Raw genomic sequence first — 12,110 nt, 5'->3', positions numbered from 1 at the left:
TCTGCCAGTTGTACATGCTGGTAGCTAATCCTTGCCTCTAATCCAGCTGGCAGCTTGGTAAACTGATCTCAGTCCTATAGTATATTCCAGGCTTATAGCAGAACACATGGCTAGGAATGAATCATTGCTATAGATATAATAGAATGTGGCCTTTGTCGTCCATTCGACTTTTCAGTAAAACAATAGTGCCAACTAGGGTTGTCCCGATACCACTTTTTTAGGACCGAGTACAAGTACCGATACTTTTTTTCAAGTAGTCGCCGATACCGAATACCGATACTTTTTTTAAATGTGTCCCCAAATGCAGCCATGTCCCCCACATATGCAGCCATGTCCCTCTAGCCATGTCCCTCACATATGCAGCCATGTCCCTCTAGCCATGTCCCCCACATATGCAGCCATGTCCCTCACATATGCAGCCATGTCCCTCTAGCCATGTCCCTCACATATGCAGCCATGTCCCTCTAGCCATGTCCCTCTAGCCATGTCCCTCACATATGCAGCCATGTCCCTCTAGCCATGTCCCTCACATATGCAGCCATGTCCCCCATACCTTTTGCTGCCGAAAGCCGCCACCGCCGCATGGAGAAAATCACAGCATTTATTTGAATAGCTGTTTTGCCCGCGCGTATAGACACTCCCCCTTGCTCGGGATTGGACAGATCACGATCACCCATCCAATCCCGAGCAAGGGGGAGTGTGTATACGCGCGGGAACACTACAGCTATTCAAATGAAAGCTGTGATGTTCCCGCACGCCGTTTAACCCATGCGGCGGCTTTCGATGCGGCGGGGGGGGGGGGGGGAGTATTCTATTTAGGTATCGGGGGTATTTACGCGAGTACGAGTACTCCCGCAAATACTCGGTATCGGTCCCGATACCGATACTGGTATCGGTATCTGGACAACCCTAGTGCCAACCATATCTAAAGATAGCCATCCACAATAAGGCTGTACTACATTTACCAACAACTGTTAGACAAACCCAACCCCTTTCACTGCTCACAGACCAGCCTGTTATTTTAGATGGTGATTTACCATAGGCTACTTGAATATATAAAAATTAAATAGATTGTTTTAGTAGGCTGGTATAGTACAGTTAGCAAATAATTCTAGATTTTCCTAGTAGGTGACGGAAAATATTGATTATATGAAGACAGGAGGCGAGTATCTTGCATTAATCTTTCCACTTTAATGCTCATAGCAGAAACATTTTTACATTAAAACAAACTTAAAAAACTACGTTTCCCATCAGTCCCAGCGTCCATATGACCCCCACCCTCAGGGGGACTGAGCCTATAACTAGGACTGCCCTACTGTAAATCCTCCTCTTTCTGTAAGCGAATGCCCAAGACCGGACAACTTCGAGGAGAAAACATCATCACGACTCTTCGACCAGCCGGTCAAACTTGCGTTGATGTCAGCGTAGGTAAAACTGGAGACACTCATTTAATCAACAGGATTCCAACCGGGAGAACATAACGACGATCTCGTCCCAACGGGGAACACAGGAATCGTTTCAACAACCACCCACCAGAATCTGGGATGACATTCAGTATCCTGAAAAGATAAGAAAAACAACCGTAATAGGGTGGGTAGGGAGGGAAGATACTCGCCTCCTGTCTTCATATAATCAATATTTTCCGTCACCTACTAGGAAAATCTAGAATTATATTTCAGACAGGAGGCTCATATCTTGCAAGTTCAAAGCTGTACATATGCAAACCTCCTGAAATACTAACATACCTATCATACATGTAATACATTGCAGAAACCCTTTAGAAAGGTGAAAGGAAAAGAAAACCCCCCACAAGCTAAGCGATGAGGACAGATAGGGATACATGATCTTCTGGTCTGAAGTAAAATTGACGAAAGGTCGACTCTGAAGACCAGTCGGCCGCCAATAAGAGATCTGACAATGATCCCCCTGACGTGAACACCTTAGTGGCCATTGCACCCCTGGTGGAGTGAGCGCCAAAAAGAGATGTATCTATACCTGCCACCTCCATGACTGACCGTACCCATCTGGCTAGGGTAGCTGAAGATACCGGCCGATGTGGTTGCACAAAGGAAACCAGTAACTGGGAGGAATCTGGAGAGCGAAGCGCCGAAGTGAGGGACTCGTACGTCTGTAGACAACGGACCACACAAAGACGCGGATACGCTGGAAAGAAAGGGTAAAAAACCGTGTGTAGATTGGTTTTCGTCCTGCGAACCACCGAGAACCTGACCCCTTCCGGCGAGAATTGTCGCCTAGAAATGTCTAAAGCCCTGACATCGGATATACGTTTAATAGAAATTAAACATAATAGGGTGGTGAGCTTTAGGGATAAGTTCTTCAAGGTTAAATGATCATTGTCTTCCCAAGAAGAAAACAATTGCAGTACTTTGGATACATCCCAAGTAGAATGGTATCGTGGACGAGGGGGGCGTTTGTATTTGACGCCGCGAAGTAAACGACACACAAGAGGGTGTTTGCCTATAGGGGTTGCATCTACCGGACAATGGTAAGCCGATATAGCTGATCTATAGACGTTCAGGGAGCTGTATGATCTCCCCAGCTCGTAAAATTCCGCGAGGAAATTTACGACCGAGGAAACAGGGGCATGAATGGGATCAACCTGTCGTTGATCACACCAACGGACCCACAACCCCCAGGCAGATCGATATGCCGATCTAGTCCCTGGGGCCCAGGCCAAGGCGAGAAGATCTCTAGCCGATTGAGAAAGGTCTGCACTTGCTTCTGGCACCCCGAGACTAACCAGGCAAGCAGCGGCAGTCTGTTCTCCAACAGCAAGGGGTGTGGACCTTTGGACGGGTTCGTCAAAAGATGAATTGAGTGCGGGAGGAGTCTGGGATAGTCGATCGACATACCCAGGACTAGAGGGAACCACGGTTGCGTCGGCCACCAGGGAGTGATCAACGCCACCGTCGCAGACTGATTCATGATGTGTAGGAGAAGTCTGGTTATCAATGAGAAGGGGGGAAACGCATAGTGCACCCCCTTCGGCCATACTTGGAGGAATGCGTCCACTGCTGTTGCCTCCGGATCTGGCCTCCAACTGAAGAAGTGAATCAGTTGGCGGTTGAGTCTGGAAGCGAAAAGGTCTGTGTGGAACGGACCCCAGAGTTCCTGTATTATCAGGAAAACCGATCTGTCCAACGTCCAGTCGCTGGCATCTGACAGATAACGGGAGTTCCAATCTGCCACACAATTGGAAACCCCGGGGATGTATTCCGCCACAGGAATGATGTCCTTGGAAAGACAGAAATTCCAGAAGTCGGAAGCGATGTCCGCCAACATCTTGGATTTTGCGCCTCCTAGGTGGTTGATGTATTGCACCGCCGCCACGTTGTCCATGCGTAAGAGAACGCAACATCTGGACCTCCTGGAGAGAAAACTCCTGACGGCGAAGAATGCCGCCAAGAGTTCCAGTGCATTGATGTGAAGAGATGACTCGTCGGTGGACCAAGTCCCCCCTGTGGAGGCTTGTCTGCAACGGGCACCCCAGCCCTGACGGCTCGCATCGGATTCTAGTATGACATCCGGTCGCGAACTGAAAATAGTCTTGCCATTCCATTCTATGGCGTGGTGGAGCCACCAACGTAACTCCTTGTCTGATTCCGCACAAAGGGGGACTTTGTCCGAATAACCTAGGCCTCGTCTCAAATGTAAAGTTTTGAGGCGTTGTAAGGCTCGGTAGTGTAGGGGAGCCGGGAAAATAGCCTGGATAGAGGCAGATAATAGTCCGACAATGCGTGCCAGGGTTCTCAATGATATCTGTCCCTTGCGCAAAACTGTCCTGATTTCTTTGCGAATCAGGGACAGTTTTGACTGAGGCAAGCGTAAGACTGCCTGTCTGGTGTCTATTGTGAAACCTAAAAACTCCATCTCCTGAGCTGGGGATAGTACAGACTTCTTGAGGTTGATAAGGAAACCTAGGTCCTGTAACAGTGACACTGTCCATTGTTTGTGTAGTTCGGCCTGCGATTTTGAGTGGGTCATGATTAGGAGGTCGTCTAGATAAATTATCAGACGCACTCCTCTGCAACGCAGAGCCGCCACCACGGGCTTCATTACTTTGGTGAAGCACCATGGAGCCGAGGAAAGGCCGAAGGGAAGGCAGGTAAACTGCCACATACGGCCCCCCCATAGGAACCGTAGAAAGGTCTGAGAAGACTGGTGCATGGGGATCGTCAAGTAAGCATCTTTCAGGTCTATTTTGACCAGCCAATCTCCTTGAGAGAGCAGGTCTCTTAGTAAATGAATCCCCTCCATCTTGAAGTGACGGTACGTCACGAATTGGTTCAAGCCTTTTAGATTTATAATAGGACGATATCCTCCGCCTTTCTTCTTTACTAAGAATAGGCTGCTGACAAACCCGGGGGACAAGGGATCTACTTCTACTACGGCTTGCTTTGCAACCAGATCCTGGATCTCCTCGTCTATAAGACGCATATTTTGTGCGGAAAAATGAATGGGGTGTGGAAGCACCGACATGGTTGGATGGAAGGTGAAATCTATGTTGAAACCTGTTACTGTCGATAATATCCATGCGTCTGCCGTAATCGTGTGCCAGACGTGGATAAAATGTCTCAGTCTGCCCCCTATCGGTATGTGAGAAGAGCAATTCTGTAGTGCACTTACCAGTGGATGGGCGTGATCTGGGGAAGCCTCTGCCCCCGCGTCCTCTCCATGGACGTCCTCTGGGAGGAAAAAATGGTGCTGGTTGAGCCACTGGTAGCGAGTATTGCTGGTGCATGGGCGCGTAAGGTTGAGCGGCCGCTCTAGGGTAGGCCCTGAAATAATTGTTTCGACCGGCAGATCGGCCTCTCCCTCTGCCGGCCCTACCAAAAACCTTGGACCCTGAGCCTGATTTCTTTAAAGAAGTTTGGGCCTTGTCAAGGCTGTTAAACAGGCCAACAAACCTGTTGATATTTTTCATTAGGTCCTCTCCGAAGAGGAGACCTTCTGCAGAGGGACCCGGCTCCGACTCCACCAAATGGGAGAGTTGCGGGTCCAGTTTCATAAGGATTGACCTGCGACGTTCCACGGCGCAGGCCGTATTAGCTGAGCCTAGTAGGCATATGGCTCTCTGAGCCCATCCCCGTAGCTGACCTAAGTCTACTGGGCCCTCAGTGGAAGCAGCTTGTTCCGAGAGATTTAAGATTTTAGTTAAGGGGCCTAAAAGGTCTAGGATACGATCCTGGATCGATTTAAACGAACGTTCAATGCCCTTTTTTGCTTGTTTACCAGATTTGGTCAAATATTTCAGCAGCACCGGGTCGATCTCGGGTGTGACTGCTACTTTCTTTGGAATAACGGGTCTCGGACATTCTGCCCTTAACTTATTCCTATTGACCCTATCTAGACCCTTCCGTGTCCAGTGTTCCACGTACTGGGCCACCTGTGGGAGAGGTGTCCAGTCCCCAGATCTGGGGTGAGAAATGCCCTCTGGGTTGAAGAATGGCTCGCCTAGCGAGTCTAAAATAGTCTCAGATGGTAAATCTGAATTTGCCCCAAGTTCCGTGAACTCTTGCCCAGAGTCTCCTATGTCGGAGTCATACTCATCTGATGCAGCGATCAGAGATCCCTCAGAGGCATTATCTGAGTCTTCATTAAAGGAGTCTGGTTTTGACCGGTGGGTGGCTTTAAACCTTTTCTGAGAGGACTCCTTAATCGTTAAGGGTCGTTCACCCTCTGGGTGGTTGGGGCGGCAGGCCGTGGGGGGTCCTGCGTCAAGCATAAATTGTACTTCCCCTGCCGGGGAGTCAGGACAAGCGAGCAAATGTTTACGCTTGTAAAGGGCCTTACCCTTTTTCACAACCTCAGGATGAGTAGTGGATGGATTGGAATGGGAGGCTAGGGCTGCTTGAATAGAGCTGCTAATAAGCTCTTGTATTTGAGCAGCAGTTAAAAGCTGCGGGTTTTCAGGGTTTATGCCTGTAGAGACATTCATGGGCATATTAATTTCCTCTGCCATAATGAATAGTGACAGTAAGGGTTAACTATAACTTCAATTTAGAGATAGTTGATAACTAGTAGGGGTTACTAAAAGTTGTTCTGTAATTAGAGGCAGAATAAAGGCTTTAAGGATCAATTATTATTAGATTTGTAATCTAGCAGACCACTCAATACTAATCGAGTGCTCCGCTCTTAGAGAGAAAAAGTATATATAAGAGAAAAAATAACTATACTCTGTATAGTAACTGTACCGCTCTCCTCACCGCCCAGCAGCAGACTGGCGTGCGGTGAGGAAGCGGCGTTTACAGCCTACAGCGCAGCCCGAGATCTCGCGAGATCTCGGCTGCGAGCCTGTGATTGGCTGGGCGACGCTGAGGAGAGAGAGCGCGCCTGGTATCGCCCCCCTTCCTCTGCCCAGAGCCCGGGAAAACTCCGGCTAGTGACAGGGAGGAGGGGGGACGAGGGGGACAATGGAGGCAAGACTGCCTTGTCCCTAGAGGACAACGCGCACCGCAGAGTCAGCGGTGGGCTGAGAAAAAACCCTAGAGGAAGAAGGTCATAAAATACAGATAACAAGATGGCTAATAACTAAATATCAAGAAATAAGTAATCATTTAAAGAAAAATACAGTTAGAATTAAAATGAAAAGGCCATTAAATGAATTAAATATATTAAATAATATTAAATAATATTAAATAAGATAAAAATAAAATTAAAATAAAATAATAAGATAGAAAACACTCCTATCTAAACTGTTAGACAGCACATACAGTATCAAGAATATGTAATAATACTTATCTCTGCCATGAGCAGAAAGAAAGAGGAGGATTTACAGTAGGGCAGTCCTAGTTATAGGCTCAGTCCCTCTGAGGGTGGGGGTCATATGGACGCTGGGACTGATGGGAAACGTAGTTTTTTAAGTTTGTTTTAATGTAAAAATGTTTCTGCTATGAGCATTAAAGTGGAAAGATTAATGCAAGATATGAGCCTCCTGTCTGAAATATAATTATGAATATATTGTATACTTAGTTTGCAACATGTGTATTACGGTCAAGGGGTCAGCCTCGAAGACCAGTTGCTATAACAGTAGGAAGCTCACACAGGAACCGGATGATGCAGGCTCGCCTGAGGTGCAGAGTATAAGTGTTCACCAGAGCTCCTGATGGTGGAGATAGATTTTGCTGTGTGTTAGCACCAGGTCATGGTTGTCATGATCGCCCCACCAGGAGGTGAGCAAGTCAGGGTCCATTAAGCAGGTAATGATCAAACAGAAGCATAGTTGGTAAACAGGCCAAAAAGGTCAGTATTGAGTAGTTGCAGGTTGGGACCAGACAGAAGCATAGTCAGGGAACAAGCCAAGGGTCATTAACGAATGGTAGCAAATATGGACAGAAGCAGTGAAGACAAGAGCGAGATACTGGCTGAGAAAGCAAAATAATCTGGCAAACAGGAAGTGCAGAGACATGGCCTAAATCAGAACGTTCATGGGAGGAGCAAAGAGTTCAAGGTTCAAGACAAACACAATTCAACACAGGACAAGGAATTGTCCAGGAAACTGTCTGGCATTCCAGGTAGCTCAGCAGGACGGGACATCACCTAACACACCAAAAGTTCCAGGTTCAAATCCAGGCCCTTACAATATGGTTGTTTTTATTGTAAACACTATGATGGTCCTTATATTTTATTTCTGAGCTTCCAATTGTAATATCTACGTTTTTTGTAGAAAATTTACCAGGAGGAGACAAGAGGGGGATTAGATCCTATCCAGATATTGCTCTTAAAAGGACAAGTGCTTTAGATCTACTAACCATAGGTCAATCAATATAGGAGGTGAGTGGCCAATGGTGGTGGTTACACATGGTATGAAGATTTAAGGATAGGCAGGGTTTAGTAGTTTATAATCGTTAATTGAATAGCACATTCACATGAACTTTTGTCATTCTATAGTTTTCCGTTTTTTCCCTTTATTTGTGTACTATTAATTTTGCCCCCCCCCCCCGGCATAGGGGGATTGTATATTTAATTTGTTAAACACTTAATGGATTTGCATTTTACATATATCTGTTTCTGTGTACTTACATACAGGTGTAGCGCACTAGCGCTGTATCACTTTTAATTTCATAATTTAGCACATGGGAGTGAGTGGCACACTCTTAGATTTTAGATTTCAGCAGCAGCACTCCAATTGGTTTATTACACAGGTGTATTTGTTTGTTTTCTGGGTTGCAACATGTGTGGTGAGTTTTAGGTAGGTTTGCACTGATACAGTTTTTTATCACTGAGTCAGAGTACTGATACTTTGCAGTGCAAGTTGTGTCAATCCCCCCCCCCAAAAAAATGCCCCAAATCACACTGCAAATAATCACATGCGAGAGAGAGAGAGAAAAGGGGGCAGGGAGAGGGGGAGAGAGAGAGAGGGCAGAGATAGGGGGCAGGGAGAGAGAGAGGGGGCAGGAGGAGAGAGAGAGGGCAGGGGGAGAGAGGGAGAGAGAGGGGGAAGGGGGGAGAGAGAGAAAGGGGGCAGGGGGTCGGGGGAGAGAGAGGGGGTAGGGAGGAGAAAGGACAGGGATAGAGAGAGAGGGGGCAGGGTCTGGTCAGTGGATGGTCCCAGGGGCTCACTGGTTCAATCAGCAGCTTCTCTTTCAATGTGGCTGTCGGCTTCACAGACGGAGCACACAAGCAGGGAGAGATGGGCAGGAGAAGGGATGTGTCATGCTCAGGCATGCTGCAAGTGGACAGAGCAGTATGGGTATCCCCTCCTTCCAGGACAGCTTCAGCTCCTTTTTTGATATATTTGATAACTATAATCAGGACTAAAAAATACAATTTGTAAAATATTTTTGTACAGTAAATGTTCCTATATTTAGCCAGCAGGTGGAGCTTTGTGCTCTTTTCAAGGATTCTGGTTTTGCCAGAACTCAGTAGCTGGAGCAGAAAGTTTTACACTCAAGTTAATAAGTCAGTGCATTGTCTTCTTTTCATATTAAATCATCCTTTTAAATGTCTCTCTAAGCTCTAAAGGTTTCTTCTAAAAACATCATCATCCAAAGGAGACAGATACAGCAAGGCTCTCTTTTAGGAAACCCATTTTACTTTGGGAATCCTTTGTCATGTATGAAATATTTGTTTTTGTAAAAGAAAGATTGTGTATATATAAGGAGTGGCCGGTCCATAAGAAGCGCAGGGGCAACAGACCCATCACTGACCCACCACCAAACCGGTCATGCTGAACAATGTTGCAGGCAGCATAAAGTTCTCCGCAGCTTCTCCAGACCCTTTCACGTCTGTCACATATGCTCAGGGTGAACCTGCTCTCATCTGTGAAAAGCATGGAGCACCAGTGGCGGACCTACCAATTCTGGTGTTCAATGGAAAATGCCAATCGCGCTCCACAGTGTCTGGCAGTGAACACAGAGCACACTAGAGGATGCCAGGCCCTCAGGCTGCCCCCATGAAGTCTGTTTCTGATTGTTTGGTCAGAGACATTCACACCAGTGGCCTGCTGGAGGTCATTTTGTAGGGCTCTGGCAGTGCTCACTCTGTTCCTCCTTGCACAAAGGAGCAAATACCGGTCCTGTTGATGGGTTAAGGACCTTCTACGGCTCTGTCCAGCTCTCCTAGAGTAACTGCCTGTCTCCTGGAATCTCCTCCATGCTTTTGAGACTGTGCTGGGAGACACAGCAAACCTTCCGGCAATGACATGTATTGATGTGCCATCCTGGATGAGTTGAACTGCCTGTGCAATCTTTATAGGGTCCAAGTATTGCCTCATGCTACCAGTAGTGACACTGACCCTAGCTAAATGCAAAACTAGTGAAAAGGGAAAAAAAGTCAGAGACCTCCACCTGAAAAACCATTTGTGTTTTGGAGGTTGTCTCATTGTTGCCCATCTAGTGCACCTGTTGTTAATTTCAATTAACAGCAAAGCAGCTGAAACTGATCAACAGCCCCCTCTGTATACACCCCTCCCCCTCTGCTACTTAACTGACCAGATCAATATCCAAGGAGTTCTGAGTCAAAAGTGTTCCTTTAATTTTTATTTTTTTTGAGCAGTATATATATATATATATATATATATATATATATATATATATATATATATATATATATATATATATATATACAGTTGCAATAAAAAGTATGTGAACCCTTTTGGAATGATATGGATTTCTGCACAAATTGGTCATAAAATGTGATCTGATCTTCATCTAAGTCACAACAATAGACAATCACAGTCTGCTTAAACTAATAACACACAAAGAATTAAATGTTACCATGTTTTTTTGAACACACCACGTAAACATTCACAGTTCAGGTGGAAAAAGTATCTGAACCCTTGGATTTAATAACTGGTTGAACCTCCTTTGGCAGCAATTACTTCAACCAAACGTTTCCTGTAGTTGCAGATCAGACATGCACAACAGTGTTATGTACCACGTACCTGGTAGCCAGAGCCTGGTCGCAGGAGGAGGCCTCTCTTACGGCTCCGGCTCGCGAGCCGCTGGAGTGGGAACAGCAGGCTCAGGAGCGCGGCGGGGTAGGAGTGGCGGTGTAGCGTGCAGTTGCTGCGGGGTGCTGATTCCTTTTGGAGCGGTGGACTAGAAACCACTGAAGCGGAGGAAGTCGGTCAGCGACCCTAACTGAAGGTGCTGGTACACGGCAACAAGCTGATAAGGTAAGCTGGTTAGTGGACAGCAGATGATAGCAGAATCAGACAAGCCGGGTCACAACGGGTAATCAGGTAATCAGCTACGGAAGGCAGGAGAGTAATCGTGGTACAGGCAGGAGGGTCTGGCAGCGGTGGATCAATCAGAGAAGCAAGGTCAACGGTAGCCGAGGTCAGAGGTTGGAGAGATACGGATGGTCAACAAGCCGGGTCAGAAGGTTCAAGCAAACAATCAGGTTTTCAGATGCGGATCAGTACTTAGAAGCTGCAGATCAGACAGCAATGTGCTGGGAAGACAAGTGAGCTTTTAAAGGCGTTTTTGCCCCAAGCCAAATTAACGTGCATTCTGCGCTCCCGCTGTGCACGCGTGCCATTGGCACATGCGCACGCATGCGCGCGTGCAATGGACACGCGACGGCACGCAGATAATCGCTTCTGTTTCAAACTAATGGTGTACTGGCGGGATTGTAAGGTAAGTCCCTGACAAACAGTCAGGAGTAATTCTTGACCATTCCTCTTTACAGAACTGTTTCAGTTCAGCAATATTCCTGGGATGTCTGGTGTGAATCGCTTTCTTGAGGCCATGCAGTCATAAATGTGCAGCAATTTTTATTTGGACAGCAGTGGCTTCCTCTGTGGTATCCTCCCATTGAAATCCATTCTTGTTTAGTGTTTTACGTATCGTAGATTCGTTAACAGGGATGTTAGCATATGCCAGAGACCTTTGTAAGTCTTTAGCTGACACTCTAGAATTCTTCTTCACCTCATTGAGCAGTCTGTGCTGTGCTCTTGCAGTCATCTTTACAGGACGGCCACTCCTAGGGAGAGTAGCAGCAGTGCTGAACTTTCTCAATTTATAGACAATTTGTCTTACTGTGAACCCTTTTCAGCTTTATGCAAGTCAACAATTCTTAATCGTAGGTCTTCTGAGAGCTCTTTTGTGCAAAGCATCATTCACATCAGGCAATGCTTCTTGTGAAAAGCAAACCCAGAACTGGTGTGGGTTTTTTTATAGGGCAAGGCAGCTGTAACCAACACCTCCAATCTCATCTCATTGATTGGACTCCAGTTGGCTGACACCTCACTCCAATTATCTCTTGGAGATGTCATTAGTCTAGGGGTGCACATACTTTTTCCACCTGCACTGTGAATGTTTACATGTTGTGTTCAATAAAAACATGGTAACATTTCATTATTTGTGTGTTATTAGTTTAAGCAGACTGTGATTGTCTATTGTTGTGACTTAGATGAAGATCAGATCACATTGTATGACAAATTTGTGCAGAAATCCACATCATTCCAAAAGGATTCACATACTTTTTATTGCAACTGTATATATATATATATATATATATATATATATATATATATATATATGCACTAGATGTGTAAAGAGTATAAGTTTTAATATATAGATCTAATAAAACTGACCCAAAACTATCACAGTTTCCTTTCATTGTAGCTGGCCTGGGAGACATTG

Source organism: Rana temporaria, chromosome 1, assembly GCF_905171775.1.
Source record: "Rana temporaria chromosome 1, aRanTem1.1, whole genome shotgun sequence".
NCBI lineage: Eukaryota > Metazoa > Chordata > Amphibia > Anura > Ranidae > Rana > Rana temporaria.
The sequence above is the reverse complement of the archived record's forward strand: the minus strand, read 5'-3'. Positions refer to the sequence as shown.